The sequence below is a fragment of the Taudactylus pleione genome, unplaced genomic scaffold (genome assembly GCF_031769625.1).
Source record: "Taudactylus pleione unplaced genomic scaffold, aTauple2 ptg000041l, whole genome shotgun sequence".
Taxonomy (NCBI): domain Eukaryota; kingdom Metazoa; phylum Chordata; class Amphibia; order Anura; family Myobatrachidae; genus Taudactylus; species Taudactylus pleione.
In genome coordinates this window covers 57,527,499-57,546,960 of record NW_028284443.1, presented here as the reverse complement: position 1 = coordinate 57,546,960, position 19,462 = coordinate 57,527,499, and the positions used below count along the sequence as shown (strand labels likewise).

The 19,462-nt window shown below is 41.1% G+C and overlaps 1 long non-coding RNA gene across 1 annotated transcript; it reads right to left on the bottom strand.

Annotated features, from left to right (window-relative positions):
* Window positions 1-356: 356 nt before the first annotated feature.
* On the bottom strand, window positions 357-9,467 carry LOC148538205 (uncharacterized). The gene is made up of 4 exons (XR_015872530.1): window positions 9,372-9,467; window positions 3,509-3,634; window positions 1,440-1,617; window positions 357-1,206 (listed from the first exon to the last, which is right to left on the bottom strand). It is a non-coding gene; the product is annotated as an uncharacterized LOC148538205 (long non-coding RNA).
* Window positions 9,468-19,462: the final 9,995 nt, after the last annotated feature.

The window sequence follows — 19,462 nt, the reverse complement described above, 5'->3', positions numbered from 1 at the left end:
ATATATACACACATACATACACAGTATATATATCCAAAAATACAAACAAATTATTTTTTAATTTGTGGGTATTCATTTTTCTACTGTCTGACTGTTTGATGCAGAACTCACCTGAATTTCCATAAAAAGTAGCAAGGATTTTCACAGTCCCCTCCCTGCTACTGCTTTCATTAATTTTACTAGAAAACAGACAATGGCAGGCAGCCAGCTCTCATAATTCAGAGCTGTCTCACTACTGTTCATTTTGAAATACAGTTAACTTTTAATGGTACAAAAAAAATTAAATGCAGAACTTTAAACATATGTCAGTTGAAGGATGTAATACAATAACATATATTTATTTTTCAATTCTTCTTTAAACTTTACATGTTCTGAGTTACTTCCTTTCCACAAACATAGCTTGTGCCATTGCAAACATGGATGCCTTATTTTCTATATGACCAATAAAATAAAAACTATTTAAAAATCATACCTTACTGGCATTACCTAACTTGCCAAATGTTGATACTGGTCTGCTGGCCTGTTGCTGAGAATTTTGTATACTAAGATTTATTTTTCTTCTATCAAAAATATGTCAGAATAGTATATGATAAAATCCACTCACTCTGTTACCGGAATGGGATTCAAATACCGGCGGCGGTTCAAATCCCAACTACAGAAGCCCGACAGGAGGAGATCACGACTGGGGCTGGTAAGTATCCTAACCCTCCCCTCTCCCTCCCCTAACCCTCCCTTGGTGGTGCCTAACCCTAAAACTCCCGGGGTGGTGCCTAACCCTAACCCCCCAGGAGTGCGTAAACCCAATCCCCGCTTCCCACACCATAAACATAACCCTCCTGGGGGGTGTCTAACCCTAACCTCCCCCTAGTGGCATATGCTAAATTTATAAAGAGGAGATGCCTAGGCACAATACGGTGTGCAATAGCCCCAATCCTATCCTTATCTTGACCAATACAAGAATATAACAATGATATACAACAAATTGAATTTTTGGACAGGATCAAATATGCTCTCAATATATGAACAAATACACGGAAAAAAAATGTATCTTATATATGAGCACCAAAAAAACCTCCAAACCACTTAATGTCCAGCAAATCTTTGTAGTGTTCTTTTTTTTCTTTTCTTTATCTTTTGTGTTTCTTATTCCTCGTTGATTTTCAATGAAAAAGAAATAGAAGCCAAACGTGTAGATTCCTTAATGTCCTGATTGCATATAAAAAGAATGTTAATTACTTATTTTATAAACCATTTAAACATATATTTAATGGTATCTTTTATACTTAAGATGAGCTGACCCAGAAACGTATGGTCTACTATTAGAATGTGGTTTATCCAAAATGTAATGTACCTTACCCATTTGACACAAAAGTTTTAACGTGCTCATCATGGTATCTTTACACATAGCAGAAACAAATTATTTCAAGGAGATTGCGTACCTTACTGGAGTTCAGTTTCCTTATATAAAGGTATGTTTCACGATGATCTCCACATATCGCACATACGATAACCATATTGTTAGTGTGTAAAAAATGTATTCAATATAAGACACAAACTTTCCTCTTTTCAAGATTGAACATCCCAGATAATAAAAACAATAATCCACAGACTTTTATTCTACAACAACAAGAAGAGGTTTAAAGTGCATATATAGATGGTAAAAAATTTATGTCCAGATTTCAACTATACAATCACTCAAATACCTCAAACAGTTCAAGGATTCAACAAAGTCTGCTCCTCTCTGGTTACACAGTACCCCACAGCCAACGCATTTTGAACAAGTCTTTCTCAAGGCATATCCCCCAAATGGCACCTAACCCTAAACCCCCTTCCCCTAGCCTAACCCTAACTCTCTCTGGGGGGTGCCTAACCCAAAGACCCAACAGGGGTGCCTAAATCTAACCCTGCCCCCGCGGCTTACTGCTAAGATGCCCCAGACTCACCTTGTTTGGGACGGCGTCCTTATGCATTCTAGCATTGGGATTAAGATAGGCGTAGGTATTTCGACGTCTATCTTAAGTCCCGTGTGGGGCTTTAGCCGTCAGGATTTAGACCAGTCTAATAACTACATCCCGTGTTACCACGGTGAGGCTTTTGAGAACCTTTTTTTTTTCATGTTGAGAGCACATACCTGAAATCTTCTACATGCTACAACTATTCTATCATGACATCTTTCACTTGTGGGAGTCAGGGGACTATGGGCCTGATTCAGCTTGGAATGCAATTGCAAACATCAACACAGATGAGCATCCATAATTTAGCCAGTGCGATCACCTCCACAGCAAAAGAGCTCTCTGCATGTGCAGAGACTCGCAGAATTAAAGACAGGTCAGGCTAGCCACAAGTGGACGATGGTGGCTGATGTTCCCGAAGTGTACTCTGGTCTGCATGTTCACTCACAGAAGAGAAGGCAGCAGTGGGCTTATCCATGCACAGAGGAGGTCATGGCTCCATCTGCACATATTAGTGGCTGTAATCCATCAGGATTCGCAGATGCAATTGCAATTGTGATCCAAGCTGAATCAGGCCCTACATCTTTTGGGTGGCTTGAACCATAGTGCAAAGTACACCTTGAGGATGATAATTTTGATCATCATCAGCTTCTGATTGAACTGCAGCTTCCCTGGAATGGCTACATGGCATGCAGGTAAGTATTTAGTGTGTATGAATGTTTAATAAAATCATATAATATTCGGTGTGTGTGTCTTGTGTTTTTTTACTATTTCTTTTAAAGGAGGACTATAAGTGCCAGTGGGCCCTTAATGCCCAGGCTTGCCAGTACTTGTAGTTCTCCAAGTACCAGCAAGTGGACAGGCTTGCTATAAAATACAATTTCCATTCTATTTTTTACAACACTTTTTAACCCCACACCTAGCACCACCAGGGGTGTTGGGAATAGTTCTGAGCCGTCAGCCTGGGTCTGGGGTATCCCCACTTGCATAGGAATCCCCAGGCTCAGCTGACTACTAGGGGGTTCAGAATGCTTTGGTAGGGGGATCCAGTGAATCATATCCCCCCTGCTGTGGAATTACACCCCCACTAGAAAGAGCCCGGTTCTGTGTAAAATACGGGGAACGCTACTTCTTCTTTCCTCCATATTTTCAAAACCAAGACCAGCTTAAGGGCCTGGTGCTAGTTGAAGAAAGTTTTGGGGATGCCCACGCTGTTTTCCCCCTGTACTATATTTCCTGAACTAGCACCAGCTCAAAAAACCCAGTGCTGGTTATGCTTAGGGGAGGGGGGTGTGAGGTGCTCAAAATTTAATTGGAAATTACTAAAATTAATGTGATTGAGGCTAATCATAATATAGGAACAAAAACAGGCCCATATTACTTGATTTTAGCTGTTTTTATAAATATTTTTTTTTAAAATACAGAGCCAAAAGAAAAACACACGAGGGTGGTTTTCACAAAACCAAAACACGATGATGAATTAGAACCAAAACATGGGGGATAGAGAGAGAGAGAGAGATATCGCTTACCTTACCTTTAGAGGAAAGATTGCTTACCTTCAGAGGATAGATGCAATGCAGCAGCTCTTGATGGGGATAGGGCCAAGTACAGTATGTCATTGGGTCCCTTCCCCTCGCATCATAAAGTTGCGATTCACAGGGGTATGGGAGCCAAAATGTCACCTGCAAACAACAACATTACACTGTGAGGGGGTGGGGCGCAAATGGAGATCAGTCATGGGAGGTTTCTAGGTGCTCAGAAACCCTGTCTCTGTACACAACCATATCAGCCCGCTAGACCCAACATCTTTATTTGTCCATTTAGCCACCCTCCTGTTATCTCCCAGTCACCATCAAGAAACACCCCATACAATTCTGCTACAGTACATCTAAATTTGTTTTGCAAATCTGTACAAACAAAATCGGGATGTATGTGCGGTGCGACTGAAATGCATCTGCAGACAAAGAACATCACTTAACGCCATCCGACATCGCAGCTGCATCTGATAGAAATGGGCCCTCTGGTTCAGGGGAATTTATTCATGGAACTGGTGGCCCTCTCATTTAAGTCTCAGACTTGAGAACTACTATCTCAAGAGAGAAAACCCTGTTCAAACCTACCCCATCTGAAACATTGCCTAAGATAGTTGGCAGCACATGCAAACATTAGTAATGTCTATTGACAGTTTCTTTACTTGTGTTTGGCAGAGAACCCACTGCAAAGCCAATGTCAAACCCACCCAAATAATATTCCTGCCTGTCCCTGGGGTGGGGCACAACATTTTTTTGGGTCCCACTTCTCTAAGGATGCCACACTCTGCAATTGCAATCCCATACACAAGAAATATTACTCCAGCGTCTCAGTTCCCAAGGCCATTCTGTTGGACCATAGATTCATTCAGGACATAGATAAACGAATAATCTGCATCTGATGCTGCGACTTTGTACCCAGATGCTTAGACTTTCAAAGCAACTAGTGGATGGCTCAATACATCTCCCGGCATGTGCTGCATTTGCATTTTTTTGCATAGCAATTGTGTACACAAATGCAGTGGCGAGATTAGCGTACAACTCATTTATCAGACCCTATGTCAGCAAATGCATTTTGAATTTTAACTACTGACAGAATACTATCTTTATTGCATATACTATAAGTGGTGTCTCACAAATTAACTACAACAATTTTTGCAACCCTGGGATAGAGATTCAAGAGCATTGTCAGCAGCAATCATAGAGAGCAGTGATGAGAAGGGAGGGAGGGCAGCAGTACACAGTTATACCTTCCCATGTGGATAACACATGCTCTGTAGCAATGGGCTGCATGGCCCCTGTTTCCCATGTCTTCTCCTCACTGATAGCAGATTTAGTATGGTAAACCTCAGAAAATGCAGAAAATGGTAGTTTTTGGAGGATTTACTGAATTTTATACTTTGATAAATCCCGCTCTGAGAGATGTAATTAGGAGGTTAATGTACAGAAATGGAATTATTGGATGATGTTGGGGCTAATTAATAATGGAGATTATGTAGGTAATTATTGTAAAGGGGATAATTATTTTAATTACATTGATGCATTCTTATGATGATTCTGAAGTAGTTAATACTTTTTTAGGGTTAGTTATTGATAAGTAAAAGATATTCTAAGGTGATCAAAAATATTCTGTTTATATATTGGTCACAATCCTCTGTATTATATGGTGGCCACACTCCTCAGTATTCTTTAGTGGTCACTGATACTTTACAGTATATATTTCATGGTGGCCACTGATGCTTTCTGTATTACTGTATATGACAGACTGATGCTTTCTGTATTATTTGGTGGTCACTGTAATGTACACTGAATTATATGGCAGTCACTGCAATCTTCTCTGCATTATATGACAGTCACTGCGATGTTCTCTGCATTAAATTGTGGTCACTGCAATGCCCTATGTGTTGTATGGTGATCACTGTGATGTTCTATACATTATAAGGTGGTCATTCTGATGTTTTCTGCATTATATGGCAGTGAAACACATTTACTACAAACACGTGTACAAAATATACACATCACATAAATATATATATATATATATATATTTGAACATCAATTTAAATATAACCACAACCTTAAATCATATATAAAAAATGCTATTTTGTATATATGATTTAAGGTCATGTTTATATCATTATATTTTGTACACGTGTTTGTATAATTATAGAAGGACACTCATCTTGAAACACGTTGAAGAGTGTCTCTCATTTATGTGGTGCCCATCATTGTTTGTTGTCTTTTTGCCCTGTTAGACCCCAGGTCCATCTCTGCCAGGGCAAGAGGTCTCTGCATATTATTACTATCTGATGGTATGGTTTTTTTTACAGCATAGTTTTATTAATAAAATCTATTTTTTATAATATTGGATGCTAGCTTTGTTTTATTTTTTCTTGGCTCACCCCGATGAGACAATTCTGACTATCTCCATAAGGATCACAGGTCCAGAGCCGAGAGGAATAAAGATACCTTTATGTATACATTCGTTTTTAACAAGTAAGCATACATATGAGAATTACATACAAGCTATACCTCATGCACATTCAGGTGACATCTAAGGTATTCTGGAACTACTAGAAGCTGGGAGAAGACCTCCATACATCACTCTTTTGCGTCATGAACACACCATTGGGTGGTTGTACTTTGGATTAACTGTATTACACCATTTTGTGTTTTTTCCTTTTTTGACTCTATATACTGTGAACTATTATGTCAGAGAATTTTTGTACATTTCCCTTGATGGATTCTTTGTTTATCTATTGGAACAATTCAAAGCTCAAGTCAGGTTGTCTTGATTCTATATGTGTTAAAATATAAGTTGGTGACTTATTGGCTACCTCTGCAGCTTTGAAGTGTAGCGCTGTAGGTTTGTACTCCTTTGTTTCCAATTGATGTTCAGTTCCATATTTCTTTAGGAAGACTTATACATCTTTGTATAGATATTCTCCACCATTGTCAGATCTCAAAGTCTTAAGTCTGTGACCTGTCTGATCCTCTACAAGTTTTTTGTAGTCTGCAATTTTCTTCACTACTTCAGTCTTCTCTTTAATGAAGTACATGTGTGTCATTCTTGTGAAGTCTTCAATGAATGTCATGAAATATCTCTATCCACTTATTGACTTGACTTCCATTGGACCACACACATCTGTATGCATTAGCTATAGTGATGCTCCAGCTCAGCTTGCTGACAGCTCTATTTCCCTGTTATACTTCTTTCACATATGGGGCTCTCTGTATCAATCACTGACATTCCTGTAACCATCCCATTCAGAAAATTTTGAACACTGTCATATCCAAGATGACCGAACTTCTGTGCCAAAGTTCCATAGACTGCAACTCAGCTGTCATCATCACATAACATTGTTATGTGTCAAGTACATATACTTGATAATACTGGGTATCTGTTGCTGTCATGGTCCATTTTCCAAACAATGCACTTTCCTCTTGCAAAATGAACTGTGACCTATTCACTCTACAGTAGAATTATGATGGCTATGAGATTAGTTCCCATCTACATAAAGCACATCTCTGATATCTGTGACTTTAGTTTTAGTCTCAATTTTGAAATGGGTAGTGATTGTTCTAATTTTTGTAGCTGTAAGCACTTCATTCCCAATTCCTTTGCTGTTATAGGATCACACATGGTTAATGTGGTGAAACACTCTTAATTTGCAACTGAAATGCCTGATAGCACCTGAATCAATATACCAGCAATATTTTCTGCAGCTGTCTCATCTTTGCTGTTGCACTTCTTATTCTGCATAGCATTTACATTTCTTTGTTTAAATTCAAATGCTTTGTGACCTATCTTGTGACATATATTACACTTGTACTTGAATTTTCTGAGTTTCTCACTCTTAGGGGTAAATTTGCAAAGAATCATGTTTGAAGTTGATTTGTAATCACTGGACATTGTGGGAATGCTTTACGTTTAAAAACCCAATTTTACTAATCAGCGTATTTTACTGACTATTTACAGTCGATGGTGGTACTCAGCGATTTCTTTCATGAGTGAGATCAGTCAATTTGCCCCATTTACCATAGACTCTGCTGTCAATTCAAGGTGGATTCAAAGCACTGCACATATCAATATGATCAGTGCACATTTTGGTTTTAAAAAGTGTTATTAAAGGTTTAAAAAACAAAAGCATGGCCCACCCAAATCATAACAAGCCCAGGACCTTTCAGCCTGGTCTGATTATAGGGAGCAACCAGTGTGGGTCTCCCTATTTTCCATTAAACAGCACCAGGCTAAACAAGCTGGGGTGGTAATGCCATAGCAGGGGGACACACGGTGTAAGGCCACTCTGCCAAAGCATTATCCAACCTCAAACTGGTCAGCCCAGGGCTAGAAATGCTCAGAAAGTGGGGACCTCAAAAATAAAATTGGGTCCCTCCACTCGAGAATCTGCCTTTCAGCCCAGGTCTATTCCCTGCACCCCTGGTGGCAGTGTGTGCAGGGTTAATGTTGTAAAAATAGAATTAATATTGTTCTTTACAGTGGAACGACAGGTCCCAGCAAGCCTACCCCAGCATTGTGGGACTACAAGAACCACAAGTGCCAGCATGCACAGACACTAATTGCCACTGGCACCTTACAACATTAACCCTGCACCCACTTCCACCAGTGATAGATCCTTGGGAGGGGGTATCACATTTTATTTTTGGGGTCCCCACTTTCCAAGGATTTATAGCCCGGGCTGACCAGTTTGGCAGGGAACTCCCACATTCTGTGGCTATGGCATTACCACCCCAGCTGGTTCAGATCATATAAGTAGTCACTCATACTGCTGCATTCACATTGCTTGGTATTATACAATATATGTTTCAGAATAATTTTTCTCATCAGACCCCCATCCTCATATGCTTCCTGTATGCTGTCCACATGTCTTTTGCTGACACTTTCCCATGTATAATAGAGTACACGTGTTGTTCAACACTCAAACCAATAGTACCCATGGCTCTCTGTACATCATCTGGTCTTGGACCATCATCAGGATCAATTTTTACTTCCATAACCTTTCACGCTTTAGTTTGATTCCATAGTAAACTTCTGTGTGGTGTAATTCTCTGCACTGCACTGGAAACACTATGTGCTGTCTTCACTTTGTGTTTGCAGGTATTTAATGGTATCTGTGTGCTGCTGGGTATTCTTAAAGTGTGGGGCCTGTGTGACTGACGCTTATGTGCCTAGACCCATAACCGGTTGGAATATGTGTGTACTTAACCAGTGGGGTGGTTTATTCTGAAGTAATGAATTTCATACATTAGTACTCACAGTTATGCATATACATCTTTCCTGCATGGAGCGGCGCTTGAGCAGAGTATACAGGTCACCAGCCAGTGACTGTATATGGGTAGTGGTACAGGATACAAGTGGTTGTCACAGGATAGAATTAGCAGTGTCTCTCTGGAGCTAAGTAGGACATGTACGTGTCCCACCGCGGCACTCCATCACAGTAAGGAATAACAAGATGGCACCACACATGCGCAGAAGTATAGATGGTTGCCATCTTGGTTAGGGATTGCAGCCTCCCTAGCCTCCCTGCAGCCTGGCTTCAACAAAAACCTGATATCAGGTAGGGTTAATGTGTCTTCAGATGTGGTTGTTTGCCTTCAGGCTTTTATCACATGTTTGTTTACATTTACATGTCCTTCTGCAACTTACTAAATACATTGTACATCTTTCTGTCTCCATTATGTGTTTTTCCTTAAGGTCCTTACATCTACCAAGTAGCACTGTTCATTTATTCCTGTTGTTGGATCAGATATTCTCTGTGCATTATATATAAATGTTTTCATAGATCACTTATGTTTAATATCTAAGGATAATAAACAATCTAAAAACTGTTGTCAAAATATTAAAGGAATCTGTTATATCCTGATGTACCTTTCTTTATAGCAATGACTCATCATGTATGCTGTTCATGTAGTTTATTTCTTAGTAGTAATACTCGCATTAGAACAAGTAGATAAAGACATCATCTCCTCATGGCTGTTCTCCTTCTCCTTCCTTTTCCCTATATACACTTCCTGATCACATGTCCTTCTATGCTGCATGAACCTTAAAGGTACACTACCTCATTTTACTATTATTTGATAATGCACATAAACTATCTATATAGATACTACATCATCCAAAAGCTATTTATTTATTAACCATTACATTGGACCATGCACAATTCAATAAATGGATAAATGACCTGTGGTACTTATCTTATTTGTCTAACCTATTTAACATGGACATTGGGCAACTCTGGCAAGACCTGGTACAGGGGATCATGGCTGTACATAAGAGGGTGTGGCCATGCCCGGATGAAAATACAGAGGGTCACTTTACATGCTGCAGGAACCATGACTTTGACCATCAGCTAAGCCCAGGTTCATCGGTGAGCAGACAGCCCCTGAGTCAGTTTATGTCCCCTAGTCAGTCTGGGTTCCATACCCCAGTATTTCCCATACCCACCAGCTATTGAAATCAATTTGAATTAATTTGTTTGTGGCAATTCAAAAAACTTGACATGCATAATTAATTTGCAAATGAAAACTTAATACTTACATAAGTTGCTTAAATATGTCACAGAGTGATTCATACAGAAATTCTCTTTCAAAACTATAATGGCAATGTGAACAAATTAGGAGTTTATTTTCAGCTGAGAAGAAAAATATTTGTATCCGTGGAATACTCTGATCCTAGCCAGTTACCTACTGGTATTGGAAGCATGCTTTGACTAGCATTTTTTAACACAAGCAGAAGCATCCAAATGAGTATATGCCAGGACCAGAAAACTCATCCTCCAACCAGTACCTCCACCTAGTGCTTGATAGGCACCAGAGCCATAACTAGACATTTTGGTGCCCTGTGCCAGAAAGAGCATTGGCGCCCACCTCATTTTTCAAAGGGACATAATGCACCCAAAAAAGGGCCATCGCTTCATGGTAAAGGGCCAGGGAAGAGATAGGAGAGGCCAGGAAATGCTGGGGATGAAATAAGAGGCAGCTATAAGCAAGAATGATAATAAAAAGAAATTTGACAGGCCCAAACAGCACCCCCTGACCTGTGGTGCCCTGTGCGATGGCACCGGCCGCACTACCATAGCTACGGCCCTGATAAGCACTAAGATACCCGCCCTCTTCCCATGCTATACAGTGCCTTCTTTTGTTTGGGAGAGGCAAACTGTGTCTCACTGGTCTACCACAAGGTTGGAATCTCTTTATCTGACAGTGTGGCCTGTTGGCTATACAGCACATACAGTTCAGTTGGAGTAGAGGGAAGTACATTGCATTACAGTCTCCCATCATCTCTATTGTACATGTGAATCTCAAATCTTGTTGATCTTCCTTCTCAAGGAGAGCTCCCCTTTGTTTTATTATTATGCGACTCTCTGCCTCAACTGGGCCCTGATTCAGAACTTTTAAAGGAGCGTGAATTGGGCCTTTTGGGTCACCAATTTAGTTCTTCTATATATTTTTGGGCAGGCACGATGGCTATACTTACAGTAGCTTGCATGCCACATAAAGCATGATGGCTATACTTACAGTAGCTTGCATGCCACATAAAGCATGCACTACCCCTCTCTGGCATCTCTGTTATCACTATGGGCCATTGAAACAGAGTGACCAGGCACTCTACCCGAGCAGTGCAGGAGCAAAAAAGTAGAGAGAGAGAGAGAGAGACTGTGAAGGTATCAACAGAATGTCCGTCATTGACCCCCCCTGAATGTACTGTAGGCATAAGTTGGGTACACACCACAAGCCACATTCTATTACACTTCACATGTAGTGTCACTGGTATTTTCTTAACACCTGTGAGTAACCAACCTAAAGCACAAGCTACATTTTCTAAGGATGAAATTATAAATACAAATATTTAATTTGCACTTTTCTAGGCCAAGACCAGAATACGGTTTTTGAGAGTTTCTACTGAATAAAAATGACACTGCGACTTTCAGAGCTATTTTTAAAGGTCATATTCTCTGCACATATCCTAGATTTCATTCTAGTTTCTTCTTTTGTCCCTCTAGAAACAAATTTAGAAAGTGAAGAATAAAGGAACAGAGAGTATTTTTTTGCTGCGGTTGAAAACTGAATAAGATAGTTGAAAGTCCCTGTAGGCACTCAAGGCTTGTGGGCAATGCTAGGCTATTTTCTACCATTTAGCTTCTACATTATCACTGCTTCTTTTTTTCATTATTCTCCACTTATCCAATGCAGCATCACTACACAGCCTAAATAGAAAGTTGTAATTACCCAGCTGCCACCTGATAGTACCCCTTCTATCATCTTTATCTCGCAAGGCCTTCGTGTTTCTTCACTGGATAAAACTTGCCGATGGCAATGTCTGTGATAGCACATCTCAGAGATACATTTAAAGTTTTCTCATTTATCTCTCCAAAATGCTGAACCCAAGCAATTATTAGACACACTTGATGGTGTGTTTGTCCAGATACGCTACTTTGATTCCTCTTTGAATCATCTTTTCCTTATTTTTGTTAGAGAAACAAAGGTTAGTGCACAAAACAGAAAAAAAACTGTTATAACATTATAGAATTAAAATGTAAAAAACATGTAAAATGGTAAAAAAAATGATGAGCAAGAGGAGCAAATTTTGTTTCAGAAAGAACATGAGAAACTAAGTAGCACAATGTAAGTCATGGTTTTACGTCTGTATCAAGCCATAGTTACCAGATATTTGTTATCAAATAATCTAGTTATTACAATTAATATAGTTTATATTCAGTGTATTTACTAGAAGATATTCACTACAAGTCTAAACTCTGTTTTAAGCACATAAAAAATAAGCTGAACAAACGGGTGTTTTTAATCAACTCTGCAGCTTTCTCTATTATAATAGTCTTTTATATATCTCTAACACATAAAAATCACCTATAATCACTCTTGCAGAAATTAAATTTTTCCGGTTTCATGTGTATATAATGTAAACGCCGATAGTAGCATGTATATCTCATGCCATGTATATCTCAGAGCAGGACAGTATTTTCGAGTTAGTAGTAAATGGATTAGGTATTTGCCAGGTCACCTCAGCCAACCCCTAAAATGATATTTTCACCTGGATGCAGAGTTGTACATATCCTAGCAAGTGAACTGCCCCTATACATATGCTTGGCTTCATGCCAATCATCATAATCATCAGTAAGTAATTGCAATGGCTCTATACTTAGTGCAAATGATGCCTCTGAAAACATGCACTTTTGGCTTTCTTGCCAACACCGCACAGCACGCACTTCCTGACATGCCTGAGTGAGAATGTCCCATTAGAGCTCAGTTACATGCCTTCAGTCAGTGAAGTGAAGATGCAACTGAAATGGGTCCCCAGTATTTCCATACACTCAATTTAGTAGCATGCACAGTGTGAAAAGACAAAGGATCCACTCCCCAAATGAACCACCAATTGACCCACCAGTATGTTATATAAAAATAACCACTCTCGGCCGTATGTAAATTTCTGGGCACAGGAGTGTGGACATTATGCACAGGGAAAGGACAATGATTAACATATTCATTGTCCTGATCTGTGTTGCGGCAGGCAGTAAAGGTCAGCCAGTTGTCATTAAGCCAAATATGGCTGTACCAGCAATGGAGAAATATTTCTTTCCCAGTAAGATTTTCTTTATGAAAACTGCACCATTTCAGGTGACTAATAATAGTTTACATTATTTAGCTGACTAGATGAAAATACATTTTTTAAATATTGTGTAGTGGTTCTTTAAGTGTTTCCCTGTACTTATTGTACTGAATTTAGTGAGTGTTTGTGTTATGGATTGTTTGATTACACTTTCAACTAGTTGCTTTCTTATTAGTGTTTTAGAACCTATTCTAATATACTGTACATCTGATTTCATGAAGTGTCATTAATAGGGATTTAGAATAACAATGTACTGGAAATTATTCCATATTGCGTTGTGCCATGACCGGTTCCGTAGATAAAGTTAGTGCTTAGTCCAAGGTCTTTTAGTAAGATTAGGTTCAATGATAGATTAGGCCTCTGATAGGGTTACCACCTTTTTATTTTCAGATTCCCAGACAGGGGTTGTGACCAGGAGGCATAGCCAATCGCATGGGTAAACCTAAAGTAAGGTTACGACCATTTTATTTGTCAGATTTAGACCATTACCTCGCTAATAAAGAGTCCCCTCATGCTCCTTTATATGCATTAGGGCCACTCATGACCCTTTATATGCATCAGGGCCCCCTCATGCCCCTTTATATGCCTCAAAGCCCCTCATGCCCCTTTATATGCATCAGGGCCACTCATGACCCTTTATATGCTTCAGAGCCCCCTCATGCCCTTTTATATGCCTCAAAGCCCCTCATGCCCCTTTATATGCATCAGAGCCCCCTCATGCCCCTTTATATGCCTCAAAGCCCCTCATGCCCCTTGATATGCCTCAGAGTCCCCTCATGCCTTTTTATATGCCTCAAATCTCCTCAAGCCCTTTTGTATGCCATTCCAGATGCCCCTTTATATGCCAGCCCTGAGCCCTCCCTCATGCCTTGGTTTACTTATCTTCAACCATTACTGAAGATGCACAATTTCTAGAGGGGTTTTCCAAATACTAGCATGGGGAAAACTATTTAAAAAGTTTCACAGCAGCACACCATCGCAAACTTTTGGGCTCCATGGAGAAGGGAAGTTGCAGGCTGCAGAGGGAAGGGTGAGTCCAGGTTGCAGGGGAATGGAGGGATTCAGGCTGCAGAGGTAAGGGGGGTTCAGGGTGCAGAGAGAAGTACCATTTCATGCTGATGGAGGAAGGGGGGTTTCTGGCTGCAGGGTGGAAGGGTAGTTTTGGGTTGTATCAGGAAGGAAGGTTTCTGGCTGCAGGGGAAAGAGTGGTTTCCATCTGCAGGGGGGATGGGGGTTGCAGGCTGTAGGGAGAATGTGAATTTCAGGCTACAGGGAGAAGGGGATTTTGGGCTGCAAGAGGAAGGGGGTTTCAGGCTGCAGGAGAAGGAGGGTTTCTGGCTGCATGGGGAAGATGAGTTTTGGGATGCAGGAATAAGAGGGATTGTAGGCTCCAGGAGGAAGGAGGGTTTCAGACTGCAAGGAAATGGGATGTTTCATATTACAGGGAGAAGGGGGGGGTTCACGCTGCTGGAGGAAGGGGGATTTCAAGCTGCAGTACAAGGAGAAGGGGAATTTTGGACAGCAGAGAGAAGGGTGTTTTGGGCTGCAGGGGAAAGGGGGATTTCAAGCTGCAGGGGAAAGGGGGATTTAGGACTACATGGAGATGAGAGATTCAGGCTGCAAGGAAAAGGGGGATTTTGGGCTGAAAGGGGAAAGAGGTATCAGCTACAGACAGGGAAGTTTCAGGCTGCAGGGGGGAGGGGGGGGGTTCCAGGCTGCAGGGGAAAGGGGGGTTCAGGGTGCAGAGAGAGGTACTATTTCAGCTGACAGATGAAGGGGGTTTTCTGGCTGCAGTGTGGGTTCTATCAGGAAGAAAGGTTTCTGGCTGCAGGGAGAAGAGTGGTTTCCATCTGTAGGGGGAGGGGGGTTTCAGGCTGTAGGGAGAATGTGGATTTCAGGCTGCAGGGGGAAGGGGATTTTGGGCTACAGGGGGAAGGGGGTTTCAGGCTGCAGAAGAAGGGGATTTCAGGCTGCAGGAGAAGGAGGGTTTCTGGCTGCATGGGGAAGGTTAGTTTTGGGCTGCAGGAGGAAGAGGGATTGTAGGCTTCAAGAGGAAGGAGGGTTTCAGGCTGCAAGGAAATGGGATGTTTCAGGTTGCAGGGAGAAGGGGGGCGCTTCACGCTGCAGGAGGAAGGGGGATTCAAGCTGCAGTACAAAGAGAAAGGGAATTTTGGACTGCAGAGAGAAGGGTGTTTTGGGCTGCAGGAAGAAGGGGGATTTCAAGCTGCAGAGGAAAGGGGGGTTTGGAGCTACAGAGAGATGAGAGATTCAGGCTACAAGGAAAAGGGGGATCTGGGGCTGAAATGGGAAAGAGTTATCAGCTACAGACAGGGAGGTTTCTTTATTTATGAGAGAACATAGGGAGCTTGCCAGTGCCAGAAAAATTACACAAAGGATGTGGCCACACCACAAACTAGATGTTTTTTTTCCACTAAAACACTTAAATGTACTTTTTAAATATAATATAATTTTTGCTTTATTAAATTAAAAAAGCAACTACAATTTTTTAGATATTTTTTTTTAAATCATTAGCTAAGATACTGTACTTTGAGACAAAGTAAACAGACTGGAGTTAAGCTTGGCAGCAAGGCTGGGTAAAAAGGGGTATGGTGGTACTGTATATTTACAAACTTGTGCAAGCTGCCTCTTATCTGCAGTTTCGAGCTTTTAATTTAAATTGGCACTAATATTAAGTGCAAAACACGATGGGCTATGCATTCAATATTAGTGCCATTTTAAATTTTGAGCTCAAACCCACCGAGAAGCTATGGCATGCAAAAGTCGCAGCTTCTTAAATATTCCCCCTAGAGTCTCATTGCAGAATGTTCCTAACCATCCAATGGACTAGAAATTTACCTCTGTCATACTGGACCAGGGCTTGTTCATTTTCCTGCATAACCAAGGGCACCTACACTACACTGCTTACATTCTGCATTTTTACATTGGGTACAAGGATATTTTCCCAATGGGGCTACTACAGTAATGTAATTCCATGTTCCTAATTTGGATGGATTTGTAACAAACAGTTATGTTGTCATTATCTCTTTTAGCTGGTAATCAGATCTCTTAGAAACCAAACTGTACAGTGAATCCTAGGGGTAAATTTACTAAAAACAGTGTCTGGCTGAGAGAGTATTACCTTGATAGTTTCCCCTCATTTTTAAACATGGAGATTTACTAAAAGCAAGGACGGTTGTGATAATATAGTTCTATTTGCAAAACATGGCTGACCACACAAACAGGTCAATACACCCTCTAACCAACATAGACAGGAATACACCATGGGGATTTACCAAGAATTGTATTTGCAAACAAGATCGTAAAAGGAGCAAACTCGGGCCAAAATAGAAATTTAAAATAGACTCCCTCCTCTGCAGCGTGTATAGCACAGGGTGGTTACAGGGGTATTGGGTTAATTATAGTAATAATATTGTTCTTCACAGTGGGACTACAGGACCCAGCCAGCCAGCCCTACGGCACTTGTAGAACCACAAATGCCAGCAACTCGCTGGCAGTATGATCTGGGCAGTACTTCACAGGTCCTCACTTTCTGAGGATTGCCAGCTCTGGGCTGGAGAATGCTTTTGTGTGTCCTCCTGCTGTGGCACTACCGCCCCGCCTGATGCAGTCCAGTGCTGGATATAAAAAATTAAGGGGAACCCTGCATCGGTTTATCCCCTGAATTTACAGTGAGGTCCAGGGCTGGTCATACTTTTTTTTGGGTGGGGGTGGGGGACACTTAATTTTTTTTTTTAATTTTAATCATTTTATTAACCCTTTCATTGACTATAGCAGACAATAGCTAAACACGCAGCTCACAGCACTTTTATTCATTTCAGTCCAAATACGACTGAACTAACACACTATCAAACACGGTTCCAGACACCATCGGAAAACACGATGCAGTCAAACATGATTCTTATTATGATGGAATAGAGGCGCTCCTTTTTGACAGATGTTCACTTTTTAATATTTCACCATTAGCTCAATCTGAGCTATATACCTTAGTAACATAGGCAATATATCCCTCAAGGTTAAAAAGGTGAATTTAGTTAAACAAAATAAAAGAATATAATAAATGTAATCAAATATAAGAGATTTCTTAAGTACATACAATGCATAAGGTGCAATAATATATAAGGACTAACAAATATATATTATCCAATTCATAAGCACAATATGTAAAGTGCAATGGCATAGAAATAGAGTGCAGTAGTGAAGGGTAAGTCCCCCTGGATCATGCCGTTATAGGCAGGTGGTGTGAGCAAACATGAATAATAATCTCAGATCCTGAGAAAGCAGGCTGGTTTTACTACATACCACAATGCTTAGCCTGTGTCATCTGGCAGAGTCTTCCATGGGGGTTCTTTCAAAACAGCATAGAAGTACTGGCACAACGCGTTTCGAATACTCCTTGATCCTTTTACAAGTGTGGATTTATTTGGAAAGTGATTGACAGGCAGGGACCGTTTATGGGTAACAACAGGGACTGGCGACTCACACACAGTGTCTCAATCGTTTTAGGGACATGTTCCCACAGTCTTTCTGCATGACCATAGGGTTACTCAAAAGGCCGATTATTGACTGATCTGTGACCAATGCTACATCTCTGTACACAGTTGCCGGGCGGCTGCGACATTTGCATTTGCATATTTTCGCACAGCCACTGGGCACATATTCACAGCTGTGGCTGCATTAGCTACATCTCTTACTCAGCCCCAATATCAGGGGAATGACAAACTGGGATGAAGGTTATGCAAATTTAGAGAGGAGAGTAGTGGGAGGTAAGAATAGAAGGTCATGGAGAAGGACAGTGGGAGACAATAAGAGAAGGTCATGGAGAAGGACAGTGGGAGACAATAAGAGAAGGTAGTGGAGAAGGACAGTGGGAGACAATAAGAGAAGGTAGTGGAGAAGGACAGTGGGAGACAATAAGAGAAGGTAGTGGAGAAGGACAGTGGGAGACAATAAGAGAAGGTAGTGGAGAAGGACAGTGGGAGACAATAAGAGAAGGTAGTGGAGGAGGACAGTGGTAACAGGAAGTATAGTCTGAGTTGATAAGAAAAGGTCCATGTGGGGAACATAAGGAGAGAGCATAATGAATGAGGACCGTTAGAGGTGAGGAGGGAGGATAATGAAGGAGGACAGTGGGAGATAATCAGAGAGGGCAATAAAGGAGGACAGTGGGATGAAATGAAAGAAGGTAAATGAAGAGGACAGTGGGAGGTAAAGAGAGAGTAACAGAGGAGGGCAGTGGGAGACAAGAGAGTATAACACTGGAGGACAATGGGAAATAATGAGAGAGGGTATTGAAGGTTGATAATGGGAGAGAATGAGAAAGGGTAAAGGAGGAGGAGGACAGTGGAGGTAATGATAGAAGGTACAGGAAGAGGACAGTGAGAGATAATGAAAGAGGGTAAAGGAGGAGGACAGTGGAGGTAATGATAGAAGTTACAGGAAGAGGACAGTGAGAGATAGTGAAAGAGGGTAAAGGAGGAGGTCAGTAGGAGGGAATGCAGCTTCTATAGTAATTAATGAAGCACATGTATGTTATGCAGTCACTCATTACTTCAGCAAATTTGCCTTTAATGGATGCCACCCGCACCTGCTGCAACTGAGCATTCCCACCCCAGCCAACTATGATGGAAATTCCAAGAATTGCACAGAAGTCCTGAATCAGTGTTTAATTCAGTTTGAAGTGCAGCAATTACATTTCTCCTCTGAGAGAGCCAAAGTGGCTTAAATTATTCATCATTAAACAATCAAGATCTGGCATGGACTTCCCTTTGTCGCATTACTGTGACACCATGTTATTTTTTTCCCATATTTTCCTTATAGTCTTCAAAAACATAGGAAACATGTAGCACATTCCCCACTGGGTTGGGTACGGAATGCTGATAGTCTGGATGCCGATGGTCAGAATACCTACAGCGGCATCCCGACAGTCAAAATCCTGACAGATTTAAATAAGTATTCTAACCCTCTCCCTAACCCACCCCTCCCACAGCCTAACCCTAACCCGCCCTCCTGCAGCCTAACCCTCCCCCTAGTGCCTAACCCTAACCCTCCCCCTAAACCTATCCCTAAGCCTACCCCTAATACTTACTGCCGAAATGTGTCGGTATTGTGACCGACAACATCCTATCTCACCTGTAGGCAAATCACTCATATTGCAAGTTCTAGAAATGTTTGTTTGAGCAAACTCAGTTACTCTTCCTAGCTTCCTAGGGGATTAGTTTGTCTTAGGAACAAGTTTACTGATAGATCCAGAGATGCTCAATGCTATTGTTAATTGCTCCGAGACCAACCCAACAGTTCCTGGGATTCTCAAATTG